The sequence below is a fragment of the Cheilinus undulatus genome, linkage group 1 (assembly GCF_018320785.1).
Source record: "Cheilinus undulatus linkage group 1, ASM1832078v1, whole genome shotgun sequence".
NCBI classification, from domain to species: Eukaryota; Metazoa; Chordata; class Actinopteri; order Labriformes; family Labridae; genus Cheilinus; species Cheilinus undulatus.
The window spans coordinates 25,631,648-25,647,041 of NC_054865.1; positions in this window are offsets into that span (position 1 = coordinate 25,631,648).

Below are 15,394 nucleotides of genomic sequence, written 5' to 3' on the forward strand. Positions count from 1 at the left end.
ACATGGTTATATAAATATGAGAGAAAGTGCATTGTTATAATTATACTGTTTGTGGATTAACATGCCTCTTGGGTTTGAATTGTTTAAAGCTTTGCCAGGATTAATTTTTAGGTCACCACACGTCTTGTTCTAATAATTATCCTTAATATTGATAATTAAGGTTCAAGCTCTTTAGCAACAATGAACAGCTGTGACACATCCAAATAGTGAAGGAAATGTTAAATAACTCCTGTTTGTATACGCCCACAGAGAGCTCTAATCAGGGAAATGACTGAGAACACCAGTGTGGGTGGACTCTGAGCATGTAGGTGTTTTGATGAACTTTTGTTTCCATATTACAGAGAAGTTAATTGCCCCCCCCCCCCCCCCCCCCCCAACACCAGTTAATTGGCTCTGTCACAATTTAATTTAAGCTCAGTATAAGGATCTACATCTTGCAATTGTTAGGCAAACATATATGCAATGTCTGCTCTTTAATGAAGCAAAACAATTAATACAAAAAAATAGTTAATTGTCCTGATTGGGTTGGGATAGAAGTAGTCAGAATATTGCCTTTGAATAACTTGTTTGCATTAGCAAAAGCTAAATGAAGCGGTGACTCAAGAAATTCATGGAAAAAACTGGGGACTTTTTCCTCTGCACGTATTAATTTGCTGGACTTGTTGCCTGTCAGAAACAGATCTGTTCTAGATTCGTAGTAGGGAGAGACGTCATTTACAACAGCTCACTTGTAAACAAATTTGGTCCCTGAAAAGCAAATTAAATCCAAAAGTGTTGTGGCAAAAGACAGGGCAGAGCAACACAAAAAGTACGCCAGTTCATAGTATCCAAACAAAGTACCAGAGTCTCCAGCCTGTGGGAACAAACGAGGCAGAGTTAAAGTAGATGGAAGAGGAAGGAGCTCAGAAATCATTCCCCCCAACCCTGTTTAATTACATTGTGCAGCCCGATGTGAAAAGGTGTCAGAAGAGCACAGAAGCGTATCCTGTCCTAATGAATGGAAACAGATGGGTGAGACAGCGAGCAGGGCCTCCGCCAAAAACTGGGATGGCAGAGGGAAATAGGGTGCCAGGGAAGGAAAAGAGTGCCAGATAGAGATGAGGGAAATGGACAGAATCATGAAGGGGTGGAGGGAGAAGAAAGAAGCAGCTGAAGTTTCCAGCTGCCAGAGAATTTTACACGTCTTTTGACAGTATAAATGTTTTTTGAAAAGCATACAATAAATATGGCATTGGAATTTCACCACTGTGGGTCGGAGTGAACACGTCAGCCCTGAAGTGAAACAATAATGAGAGGGCCTCTGGTGAAAAGTGGGGGATTGTGGCAAACCACAAAATATTGTTTGTTCTCTTTTTTAATTAAAAAGACAGGACATCTAACAAAGAATGACATCATTTTATGTGTTTCCTGTGCTAACAAATGTCTAATGAGTTTTTGGATTGCAATAATCATTTTAAAAGAAATGACTAGGATGATGTAATTTTATTTTACTTGATCACTAACCATGTGAATTAATATGCTTTCTCTTTGGACAGGAAAAGCTGACTGTGCTCCCAAAAGAAAGAAAAACAGCATTTGTTTGAACAAGTGGCATTCAGCATGTGCTAGTTCCGTGGTTTGCAAACTTTCTCTACCATGCATCCCTTCAGCAGATGAACATAATTATGACAAAATGTTTAAGCCCTGCGCTGCATGGCAGCACAGGGGTTAGAGTGTTGCCTCACAGCAAGAAGGTCCCGGGTTCGATTTTCAGTCAGGTTCAGTCCTTTCTGTGCGGGGTTTGCATTCTCTCCCCGTGCATGCATCCACCCCGCGACCCCCAACGGGATAAATTTTGGGGATAACCCAAATTTCAAAAAGTTGGGGCGCTGTATAAATGTAAATAAAAACCGAATGCAATGATTTGTAAGTCCCTTGAACCCATATTTTATTCACAGTAGAACGTAAACAACATATCAGATGTCCAAACTGAAGCGTTTAACCATTTCATGAAAGCATTGGCTAATTTTGAATTTGATGCCTGCAACAAATCTCAACAAAGTAGGGACAGGGCAAAGGGAAGCACCCCAAAAGTGTCCCACCTTTTTTGGACCTTGGGTTGTATAGTATTCAAACAAATAATTCAATAAATAAATACATGAATAAATCTTTAATACTGGGTATGTTTATCTGAATTAAAGGTTTTTTGTCTATTACTTTCATAACTAATTTCACCCATTTCATTATCACCTTATTTTCCATCTATAATTTCACATTTGATTCACCATGTATTTTTATATAGAATTTTCATGATATGAAAGTAGATTGGAGGTATTTGAGGAAGATGCATCAGGCTGTAGATGTTTTGACTGACTTTGTGTTCTGTGACTATGGAGTTGGTTCATCGTGTTTTTATGTTTAATGTTTCATGTCTGTAAGTCTGTTATGTGTGCTAGTGCCTTTCTTTGCCAGGATACTCTTGTTAATGACATTCTTGAACTCACTGTTTTCTTTGTTAAATACCTTTAAAATAAATAAAAATGTATTTTCTCAGTTTGTCAGTACCTGATTATTATTATTATTATTATACTGAGTACTTTACCTTGTGCATGGACTGTAGGGTGGCTAGTAGGGGGTATATTTGGCACCCCCTGTTGACAAAGCATCACTTGTATGATTCCTGATCTTGTAAGGAGTGATTTCTTATAAAAAGGTTTCCTTTTGCTATATTTTAATGGTAAACAATGTTATGGAATGATTGTATCTGCTGATAAACTTCAAACCAGGGTATGCTAGACTCAGCTGGTAGTAGTCATGGGACTTCCAGCTTTCAGAGGTCTGAATCATTCTCTTTAGCAAGAGGAGCCGACTCTTTTGTCTTCCAAATGGCTCTTAATTGGGAAGCTCTTTGACTTTAAATAAATCAGTTAAATGTAACATTTTTTGACACCTGATTGATAGGGCTGCATGTGTTTTCAGAAAAATATTAGAAAAAATCCTAAATTTTTACATAAATAAAGCACCATTTCTATAGCTTTTTAACACACAAAATGGAGCATTGGTGGAAGATCAACCTGAACGCTCATGTAGAAGCATTAGCATCATTGTAAGTCAATACCAGTCAAGGTGAATTCATTCTAAAAGGATCACAATCATTAACATGACAGAGGACTTTGTCCTGTCAGTAGGGGATGTAGGTTAAAAAAACGTAATAAAAACAAACAGAAAACAAACACGTATTACCGCTGGTCCAGGGGGGTTGAACAAAAAACAAACTTATTACGTTTTCATTTGCAGGACTTGACAGAGAAAAATCCCCAAACACCAAAAACCTTGAAAAATGGTCTAATATCTTAATTTCTTTTTATCTGCCAATTTTTATCAGCCTATTTGATATTAGTTTTGTCTCGCACAACTTTGAAAACCACATATCTCTTTCTCACATATCTCAATCTGAGTCCTATAATGCTGTAAAAAGGTAAGTGAGAGTGAGAGAGTGGGAGAGGGTGAGCCAGACCTCCCCTGAGCACTGAGAATTAGCTCTAGCTGAGTGAGTGCAGGGATTATTCTGCAGGCTGAAATGGAGTAGTTGTTTAGACAGGGATATAGTATTTAAACAGAGGGATTTCTCTGCCAGACCTCCGTGTCTTACTTAGACACACAGACGTTCACATTTTTGCATAAACACGGGTGCACACAGAGGAACAGTATGGAGATAACACCATAGACAGCTTTCAAACATGAATTGGCTAAAGAATTCTATTTGTTGCCGCAATTTTCAGAACAGCTTTATGAAGTTGTCTAGTAAGCTTCGTGGGGTTATCCTATAAAGTGCACTTTGCTTTAATCAGTAGGCCAAAAGAACAGATTAACAGAAGCTAGGCCATAGAATTATGAGCAAAAAGTTCAACAGATCAGCCATAGATCATTTTTGAGAGACATAAAATTATGATGATGAAGTATCATACACTGCCTTTAAAAAGAATTTACCCTTAGCCTTGGATGTTTTACTATTTTAGTGGTTTTACAAATCAATCATGGTCAATATAATTTGGCTTTTTTGACAAAAATTAACAAAAAAAATCTTTAGAGTCAAAGTGAAAACAGATTTCTACAAAGTGATATCAAAATATTCTATGTAGAGTATGTCTGGAAATTCCAGCCACTGGTCAATCAGTATTCCTGGCTACCACTGCACAATTAATAATAAAGGAACACTGAAGAAATTACAAGCTTCAGCAGCTGAGATTGGAGTGACTCTGTAAACAACAGCCATTGCCCAGGTTCTTCACAGTCAAAGCTTTATGAGAGAGTGGCAAAGAGAGAACCACTTTCGAAGAAAACTAAGATTAGACTCCATGGTCAAGTGGAATACAGTTCTTTGGTCTGATGAGACCAAAATGGTGCTTTTTGGCCATCAGACAAAAGGCTATGTTTGGCATACACCAAACACTGCACCTCACCTCAAAGATACCAACCACCTCCACTGTGAAGCATGGTGGTGGCAGCATCATGCTGTAGGGTTGCTTCTCAGCAGCCAACACTGGAAAGCTTATAAAAGAAGAGGGTGAAATGTATTTAAGATTTATTTTCCAGGGAGATAATGACCCAAAGCATACACCAAGCGCTACACAGAAATGGTTCAAAGACAACAAGGTGAATGTTCTGGAGTGGCCGAGTCAAAGCCCAGACCTCAATCCAATAGAGAATTTGTGGCTGGACTTGAAAAAAGCTTTTTACATCTGATCCCCATGTAACCTGACAGAGCTTGAGCAGATTTGCTAAGAAGAATGGAGTATTTGCAATTGCAATGTCCAGACGTATAGGCACATAGAGCCAGTGCTGTGATTGCAGCCAAAGGTGCATCTACCAAATACTGACTTAAAGGGTTGAGTATTCATGCTGTCACTTATTTAAATTTCATATTTTTAGCTAATTGAAATTACTTTGTAGAAATATGTTTTCACTTTGACATTCAAGAGTAAAAGAGCCAAATTATATTGACCATGATAGACTTATAAAATCTATAAAAAGGGTTAAACATCAAAGGGGGTGAATACTTAAATACTGTACCTGCACGTGGTACTTCAGACATTTTTCATCTGAACAAAAAAAAAAAAAAACAAGATTACTGAGATCTTTTTCACACACACTGAGTGACCCATTGGTAGTAATAATAAAAAAGCATTTCAATAGGTGGAACAAAGGTTGGTAACTAACTGCCTGAAAACCTCAAACATGCCAAAGTCCCATTTTCTCTCCCTGTGTGTAGCACCATTAAATGTTTCCCTAACCAGGGTTTTAACAAGCTAATTAACTGACTGTCTGAGTCAGAGTCTTGTCAAGGTTCAGGCTACATTTTAATTAACAGTCAAGAAACACACCGCTCCATCATAGCACACGGATCACTGATCAGGGTTTGTGTTGTTTGATTGACTGAAGGCCATTATCATCTCTTTAAACGTCTCTATCTCACACAGTGGAAAATAAGAGCACAGCCCAGTTTATGTTATGAATTTCCATGATAGTCTGAAATATAAAGACAGAGAGGTGCAAAAGAATTTGGTGTAATGCAATGTTTTGTTTGGTAAGGCTGCCATCTTCATGTGCTTACACGAGAGTATGAGGTTAAATATATTTGTGTCTTATATACTTCTCACATATCCAGAGTATTAGAGGTGTTGGCTCAGCTATAATAAGCTGTCAGTAAAGGCGCTTTTCCTTGCATGTGTATCAGCAAAGTGTGGAGGAAAAGCTCAATGGATTGCTTTGTATGGCTAATTTGCTCAGCTCATTAAATATTGAGGTGAAGGCAGATTTGTGTGATTGCCAATATACTGGCTCCAGTGGTCTTTGTTATGCCTCAGAGCCTGTGAAATGAAAGGGAATGCATTCACATAGAAAAAAACTGGAGTGACTCTCATGTCATGGCAGCAATTTGTGTTCTTGCAGATATACTTAATCAGCAGTCCATAATTAGTGAGAAGTACCCACACATACACAGTCACACAAAACCATTTAAGAATACATTTATTATGTGATGTGTAGTCATGAGAGATTTTTTTTGACATACGAGCTTTGGGCTGTATTGTCATTGTTGTGCAGTTGGTCACCCAGTCAAGCCACTCTGATCTGGAAAACCAAAGGTTAAAAAAAAAAAAATAGAGTAGAAAGATGCTCAAATGCAAAACTTGGTAGAGCAATTTTGAAGAGCAGGGGTACAACACTCTCACAGCCTTTGCACACCAGACATATTTTCTGTGCAAACAATTAGCATGTAATCAGTTTCTTCTCTAACTTGTAGTCATTAATGCAAGCTTCCACACCAGCAATGTAATATTCCCAAGTAAATTTGTTGCTTTTATTCTTTTAAACCAGAGCCAAGACTAACTTCCAACAAGAACATATCAGACCAATTAATAAACTCATTTTAGCCTACAACTGAAAGATTTAAGGTAGATAAGCAAACTCCCATATAATAGGAAGTCTCCCTTTTCATTGGATTCTCTTTTTCTATAGCCATTGTTAGATTATTTTGTTTTCAATGTGATATTATGTATCCAGAACTCTGGAAATAACATGAAATATGGCCCACATTTGATAAGCTTGTGCCTAACTGTGTTGTACTTCAAAGTTTCAGCACAAGGCAGTGCTACCATGCTAAATCTGTAAACAAACATCTTGACAAGAATTTATTGATGTACTTGTGGTTAAATTGAAAAAAGCACTGTAGTAGACATATTGGCAACCAAACCAATATCAATATCTTGCCAATAGCAGCAGTAACATTCCAGGGGTGGAGCCAGTGGTAGCTAGGGTCAAACAGGGCCCCCTGAAATCTGATTGGCATCCCCAGAAACCTGGAAATAATTGTCTATTTGCCAGCTGATTTGCTTTGAGCACACTATTGGCAAATTACTGTCATGCTGCCTTATTCAAACTGCTTTAAAATTATTTTGCTGCATTAACAGCAGCAAAATGCATAAATCTGAAATTCTGTGATACATTAATACATACAAGTCTGCGCTAAACGGGACTGAGGAAAAATTGTTATTTCCAAACCTGACCCAAAACTGAAACAATAGAAACCAAGCCGACAGTAAACCTTAGTAATTATTACCCTGTTATTAAAACCTGGTAGACACATACACATGATTAGACCCTGGAAATGACTGCACAAAGACTTTCTCTTATTTTTCTTTGTGGTTTAGAGTATCAAAATGAAAGCTGTGAACTTTTCCTTACACACGCAGTCAGCTACACAGTAAACGCCCACATTAAACTCATAAACAACAACAGTTAGCTTCACATTAACACTGTTAGCCTGTTAGCACATTGGCTGCTACCATAACTCAGCAGCTTAAAACAGCCAAAAACCATCCTCCACCGACAACAACAAAGCATCCAAACATAACTCAACAGTGCTCTGTTAACTGGACACCGCATTAAAACTCTGCATTTCAAATGAAAAATTAGTCTTACCATCAGTTGTCCAGTATCAGTCCTCATGATGGTATAACTGTAGCCTAACCTCCGCTAAAGCTGTAAATCCAACCATCCTGGTTTATTTGGACTAGTCCCGAGAAGACAAAAGCTTCACAGCAGATGGTCCGGTCCAGTCCTCCTCTCATTGATGACTTATCCAAGACTGCCTCTGCTAATTAGCCAGGATATCCCAAGAATTAACAACCAGCTACGAGGAAGAGAACTATCAGCTCCATGCGGCCCATGCCGTTCTGCACGATGCAATCCTGTGTTGACTACAATCCAACTTTATCTGAGGATCGGTCATAGGTAGATTTATCAAAGTCCACTACAACTCTGCTTGGCCTAGGCCTTTCTCTCTCTGCTGCTGCATCGGTGTTTCAGCCGCTCAGCTTTATAGTTCCCTTTGTTTCAGCCTCTTCATTACTTGCAGCGATGACTAATTCAAAATCCTTCCATACCGCTGATAATAAAAAACCTTTGATTAACCAGGAAAACCTCACTTAGATTAAAATCCTGCTTTCCGAGAATGTTCTGGTCAAACTTTCCCCACATAGTCTCGAGCAGCACTGAGCACACTCAGAGATAGGCTTGGTTTGACATAATTGGCGTCATCTTGCATACATACGCAACTTAATTAGCCATGTGCTTGCTGTCTGAGGAGATAAACAACCCCAGCACCGCAGGACAGTAGGTGTAGTAAGATTAGGCTACTTTTATCTTATGTTAAAGGATTCTCGCAACATATCTTCTAGGTTACACAGAATAAAATATGCAAGTATTCAGTATTTACTTATCTGGTCATTGGCATGTTTTCTGGCAGACATTTTGACCAGTAATATTTTTATCTGCTGGACATCTGCTCTTGAAACCAGCCAATGACTGGCAAATGCCAGCCAACGGAAACTCAGGTTCTGACAGAACTAACCATTTAGGCAAACTCAGTCTATAAGCACATCTTAACCTACATTATATTGGTTTTACAAACTTTCATATACCTCACCTCGTGGATATTATGTGGCCCCAACATCCATATATATTTCTGTAAGAGGATTCAACTTCTAGAAGCTTACATATGCCCAGTATTCACTCTCACTCTCGAAGTAGTGCTGCAGTTTAAATTCCATCCTCAACATTGTTAATAATCCACTTTCAAGATTCACTTCTGCTTCTTATTCAAGTAAGCACCCAACAGAAGATGTCAGATGTTTTATTCTGGACCTTTAAAGGGCAGTATTTCAACTGTTTTTGATTTTTGTGTGTGTGTGTCTATGCAAGGACAACCAGGCCTGTTGTGCGAGGATTTTTGAATAGGATTTCTAATATTTTTACTGCAGTGGCACACTCTGACAGACCACAAAGCATATGTTCTTCTGAATCTAACAGGGCCAGATGTCACTGAATGTGAATACTCTTCTGTGTTCATGGTAGAAGAGAGCGGGCCGGATGAGGAAGAACAAGTCCTCGTTCAATCAAAAGAAGGAGCACCTTTAAAGAAAGTTTTGAGAGCTGTACAACCCTCAAACCAAAATCACCACTGAGAAACAAAAGTTCAACAGCACACGTGAAAAGGGTGGTGAGACAATTGACTAACACATCAGTGATTTCAGAATCAAAATAAAACACTGAAACTTTAGATATCGCTGTGAAGAACTCATTAAAGATAGACAAGTCTATTGAGTGGAATTAACATTGAATTCAGGAAAGTGTAAGTGCTTGACCTGGTCTATCCTACTGAATTAAAGGAGAATACAGTGAACTCTTCATTGATCAGCTTGGAAATCTCATTGTAACATATTCTATGACTCTTGAGACAAATGCAGGACCTCTTTTTCATCTTGAACGTTATATTCCTCTGGCTATGAAGTCAAAGCTCAGTTGGACAGAATGCAGAAATGCCACAGGGCCAACTTGTTGTCATGTATAGCTGCCACCACAAAAGGACAAACAGTAAATCAGAATATGCTTCAGCTCAAGTGACCTGAACGCTGCCTTGAAAAGACCACAAAGACCACTCTATGCATAATGTGGAAAAAGTTGCTGTTTACATGTCTAGTGCAATTGACCTATGGCTAAGACCCGCCCTCAAACGCGATGAGCCAGTCACAGTGCGTATACCACTCCAATACACTCGGACATCGGCTGCCTGGACATCCATTGAAATGAATGGGAGAAAGTCAGTTTTCGTCCGGTTTTATGAGTTTTTTTTTTTTTTTTGAGATTTTAAGTTTTAAAATGGTCAAACGGTGTTCATGGGGTACATGCGACTCCAACACAAGGTATCCTGAGGCGCTGGGCAACGGAGTGTATTTTTTACCCTTTCCTAAGCCATATCTAAACCGAGAAAAGTGTCTTCATTGGATAAAAGTTTTGCAGTAGACCACAACATCAACTCAACGTGGATAAAATGAACAACATCTGTTCTAAGGTAAGCCAACGTCGTATTTGAGGCAACATATTGTGACTTTGCTGGAAAGAAATAGAAAGTTATCTTTAACATTTCTAACGTTAGCTAAAGTTAGCCTAACGTTAGCTCCTAGCTGCGTTGTTCATTGTGTCACATTGTTTGTTGGGAGTTCGTTGGCATTTTTTGTTCTAGTTTTTGTTCTTTGGTGATCGTACGTCATTGTTAGCTGTTGTCCAAAGCGCTCTAGTTAAACCAACGTTAACTTCTGGAGCTTAGCTTCGTGAACTTATCTGTAATAGCCGAGATAACAAAGGTTGGCAAATGTTATGCTGAATGATTCAGTGTAAATACTGTAGCACCAAACTACCGGAGAGACACTCTTGATAAAGATGGTAAAAAGGCTGTTATATTTTTGTCATATTATGAGCAATAAACCTTAGCTTCAGTGGCACTTTGATGCTGATCCTCTATCTTGTGGTCTGAGATTGTAATGGCAAAGAGATGCGGTTTATCATGTTTGCACTGGGACCTGTAAATTTTGGCTAGTAACTGAAGCTTTTATCGACCTTCTCAACAATAAAATGATTAATATATCCCTCCAATGCATAGTTTAGACCCTTTTGGTGACTTCTAGATGATATGTGATCTTTCTGTCTCCAAAAATCATCAATGGCCTCCAGTGAAATGTCTCCTACTGTGACACCTGCAATAGTGTCTGTCAGTGAATGTTCGTTGTTTGTCCGAGTGAGTGGAGGGGGCGTGGCTTAGCCATAGGTCAATTGTGCTATCAGACATGGTTGCAAAGGCTTTATTTTGGAGGATTCTACTGGACCATATTTCTTTTTTTTGGCAAACCCTTTCAGCACAGGCTTTGGTCATGTAAGGTTTTATTAGAAGCCATTCAGACACATCTCTTAGAATGTTTCAGTGCTCCATGGAACAGATCTGCTTAAGTATCCTTGTGCAGTCACTGATAAAATCCACATAGGAGGGAATGGTGTGTAAGAACACAACACCAACATCAGAAAAGTACTCAGTTGTGTCAGAGAGGTAAACTTAAGGCTTAACTCTCTCAAGTGCAGGTTTTGGCAGAACCAGATTGGCTATTTTGGTCGTGTTTCCACATGTGAAAGCCTTGAAGATGACTTCATCAAAGCAATCAGTGTGATGCTAGGGCAGATGAACCTGCTCTGCAAAGATTTGCGGATGATCAACTACATCAGAAAATCCAAACTACAGTCAAGCAACGGCTCTACTGTGACAACTCACATTCAAGGATTCTAACATAAGATGAGCAACACATGCCCTGTCTACCAGTCCTCTCCCATGATGATGTTAGTGTAACCCAAAAGCTCTGCATGCCTGCTCTACGTGGGGCACCTCTCCACAAACCCTGTGTAGCTCTGCTTTGTGTTTCTAGGTGTTTTTGGGTGCAGGGTGTCTTGCAAAGAGAAGATGAGCCAGACAGCAGGGGTCGTTGTTGTGATGGAGACTTAAAATTTAATTGTTGCCAACTCAGTTCAGTACCTTAAACATCAGAAACAAAGAGAAAACTTCTTGGTGGTTTGCCTGTTAACATTCACAGTAAACAGTTTCTCTTTACTAATAAACCGGCTGATATTAACAAAAATGACATGTCACACATGCTGTAATATTTAAAACACAGTCCTTAAAATTACCCTAAACAGTGCTTAACACTTTATGGAAACATAGTTTAAGGAGAATAATTGTTTAACTGCAGTTTAACTTATATATTTTTACATGATGTGGGCTGCCACGAGCACTGCTTACCTTAAACATCAGAAACAAAGAGAAAACTTAGCGAAACATGGCGGCCCCCCAGAGAACAACAGTAAACTACGGTATCCGAGAAGGGACAAACAACTCGAATTGCTTGGCTCAGAAGAACGATATGCAGTGCTACACCACCACCTAGCGGTGTGTTTTAGTTACTACCTTACATTAGCAAGCCAGTTGAATCCCAAGACAACTTTGAAGATGCCAAATAAGGGCTCATAAGCTTGGGTCATTGGTTTAACTTTTGTTCATTAGCCTGGATTAAAACACTTTATTTATAAAGGATAGAAAACATCTTAAAACGAGAGATACCCTGTCCAAGTAAAAGTCATTCATTGTGTGACAAATCTATCTCAAGTAGGCTGTTAGTCCTCGTATCGTGTCACTAGCAGCAGTTACTCCCAGATATATTGTAGGCAATTCAATTACATCTCATCAAGAGGAAAGGCCAGTGGGTCTCATGCAACCAGTACAACTATGTGTGACACCAAGGGCCATGACACATGGGACTTAAGATTGAGCTACTCGCACTGGAAACCACCACATCTATAAATGCAGACACTGTGATGCTGGAAAGACACATTTACACTTTTGCTTTAAATGTGATCACTCTAATCACCTGTAAATGGATTTACCTCACCCACTGCATGTAAGATGACAGGTTAACACCACTCATGCTTGGCATCTCACTATATTCCTTTTCACATCTATGGAGAACAATACTTTTTTGGGACCATGTCTGTCTCAAATATATTGATATACTGTTCTTGCTGATGCAGATTCAGTGCAGTAGTAGTGTGACTTGGATAAGCAGTGATGTATTGGTAGAGAAAACAACTCACACTATCTGTATGCCTCTATCTCCATTCAGGAACACCAATTCTCTACCATACTTCCTCAAATGGCCACTTTACCTCGATGAATTGGGTTCAAGTTGCAATCTTGGCTATTGTCACATGTAATTTAGTGGCTATTTCTTAATGGTGTGGCCATTGCTCTCTGTCCTGTTTGCTCTCCTCAGGTCACTCCATTTCTTATTGGATTGCTCGATGTCCTTCTGGGAAGAGAAATGTTTTCTTCAGGTACTTCTGGGCAGCTACAAGGATGTTATGTGCCATCAAAACAGGCTCTGTTGTGAGATAGAAAAGAAAGTAAATCATAGAAAGAGTAAGACATTCTTAAAACTTGGTTGTGCAGCAGCATCAATGGATCCTTCCCAGTTTGTGCCCTGGCTGCTACCTCATCTACACTATGTTGCCAAAAGTATTCGCTCACCTGCCTTGACTTGCATATGTACTTGAGTTACATCCCATTCTTAATCCATAGGGTTTAATATGACATCAGTCTACCCTTTGCATCGACAGTGGCTAGAAAAAGTATGTGAACCCTTTGAGATTTCTTGGATTTCTGCATCAATTGGTAATCAAATGAGCTCCGATCTTCATCTAATTCACAACAATAGACAAACACAGTCTGCTTGAACTAATACTGCACAAAAAAAAAAAAATGTTTTCATGTTTTTATTGAACAAAACTATGTAAACATTCACAGTGCAGAGTGGAAAAAGTATGTGAACCCCTAGGCTTATAACTGGTTGACCCTCCTTTGGCAGCAATAACCTTAACCAAATGTTTCCTGTAGTTGCAGATCAGACCTACACAACGGTCAGGAGGAAATTTGGACCATTCCTCTTTACAAAACTGTTTCAGTTCAGCAATATTCTTGGGATGTCTGGTGTGCATCGCTCTCTTGAGGTCATGCCACAGCATCTAATCCTGTTGTTGATTTACTTCTATGCTTTGGGTCGTTGTCCTGTTGCATCACCCATCCTCTGTTGAGCTTCAGTTGGCAGACAGGTGGTCTTAAGTTTCCTGTAAAATGTCTCGATAAAATAGGGAATTCATTTTTCCATCAATGACAGCAATCCGTCCAGGCCCTGAGGCAGCAAAGCAGCCCCAAACCATGATGGCCCCTCCACCATATTTCACAGTTGGGATGAGGTTTTGATGTTGGTGTGCTGTGCCTTTTTTTCTCCACACATAGCGTTGTGTGTTCCTTCCAAACAACTCAATTTTGGTTTCATCTATGGACAGAATATTTTGCCAGTAGTGCTGTGGAACATCCAGGTGCTCTTTTGTAAACTTCAAACGTGCAGCAATGTTTTTTTTGGACAGCAGTGGCTTCCTCCCTGGTGTTCTACCATGAACGCCATTCTTGTTTAATGTTTAACTTATTGAAGATTTGTCAACACAAATGTTGGCATGTGCCAGAGCCAGAGTTATCTTTACAGGACAACCACGCCTTGGGGGAGTAGCAACAGTCCTGAACTTTCTCCATTTGTAGACAGTCTGTCTTACCGTGGACACATGAACATCTAGACTTTTAGAGATACTTTTGTAACCCTTTCCAGCTTCATGCAAGTTAACAATTTTTGATCATAGGTCTTCTGAGAGCTCTTTTGTGCCAGGCATGGTTCACATCAGGCAATGCTTCTTGAGAAGAGCAAACTCAAAACTGGTGTGTGTGTGTGTGTGTGTGTAGGGCAGCTTTAACCAACACATCCAATCTCATCACATTGATTGGACTCCAGGTTGGCTGACTCCTGGCTCCAATTAGCTCTTGGAGAAGTCATTAGCCTAGGGGTTCACACACTTTTTCCACCCTGCACTGTGAATGTTTACATGTTTTGTTCAATAAAAACATGAAAACATGTAATTTTTTGTACAGTATTAGTTTAAGCAGACTGTGTTTGTCTATTGTTGTGAATTAGATGAAGATCGGAGCTCATTTGATGACCAATTTATGCAGAAATCCAAGAAATCTCAAAGGGTTCACATACTTTTTCTAGCGACTGTATAACAGCTTCAACTCTTCTGGGAAGGCTTTCCACAAGGTTTAGGAGTGTGTTTATGGGAATTTGTGACCATTCTTCCGGAAGCGCATTTGTGAGGTCACACACTGATGTTGGACAAGAAGGCCTGGCTCTCAGTCTCTGCTCTAATTCATTCCAAAGGTGTTCTATCAGGTTGAGGTCAGGACTCTGTGCAGGCCAGTCAAGTTTATCCACACCAAACTCTGTCATCCATGTCTTTATGGACCTTGTTTTGTATACAGGTGCACAGTCACGTTGGAACAGGAAGGGGCCATCCCCAAACTGTTCCCACAAAGTTGGGAGCATGGAATTGTCCAAATTCTCTTGGTATGCTGAAGCATTCAGAGTTCCTTTCACTGGAACTAAGGGGAAAAGCCCAGCACCTGAAGAACAACCCCACACCATAATCCCCCCTCCACCAAACTTTACACTTGGCACAATACAGTCAGACAAGTACTGTTTTCCTGGCAACCGCCAAACCCAGACTCGTTCATCAGATTGCCAGATGGAGAAGCACGGTTTGTCACTCCAGAGAATGCGTCTCCACTGCTCTAGAGTCCAGTGGCAGCGTGCTTTACATTACTGCAACCAACGCTTTGCATTGCACTTGGTGATGTATGGCTTGGATACAGCTGCTCGGCCATGGAAACCCATTCCATGAAGCTCTCTATGAACTGTTCTGGAGCTAATCTGAAGGCCACATGAAGTTTGGGGGTCTGTAGCGATTGACTCTGCAGAAAGTTGGTGACCTCTGCACTACTTTGTGGCTGAGCTGCTGTCGCTCCCAATCACTTCCACTTTGTCATTATACCACTGACAGTTGACTGTGGAATATTTAGGAGTGAGAAAATTTC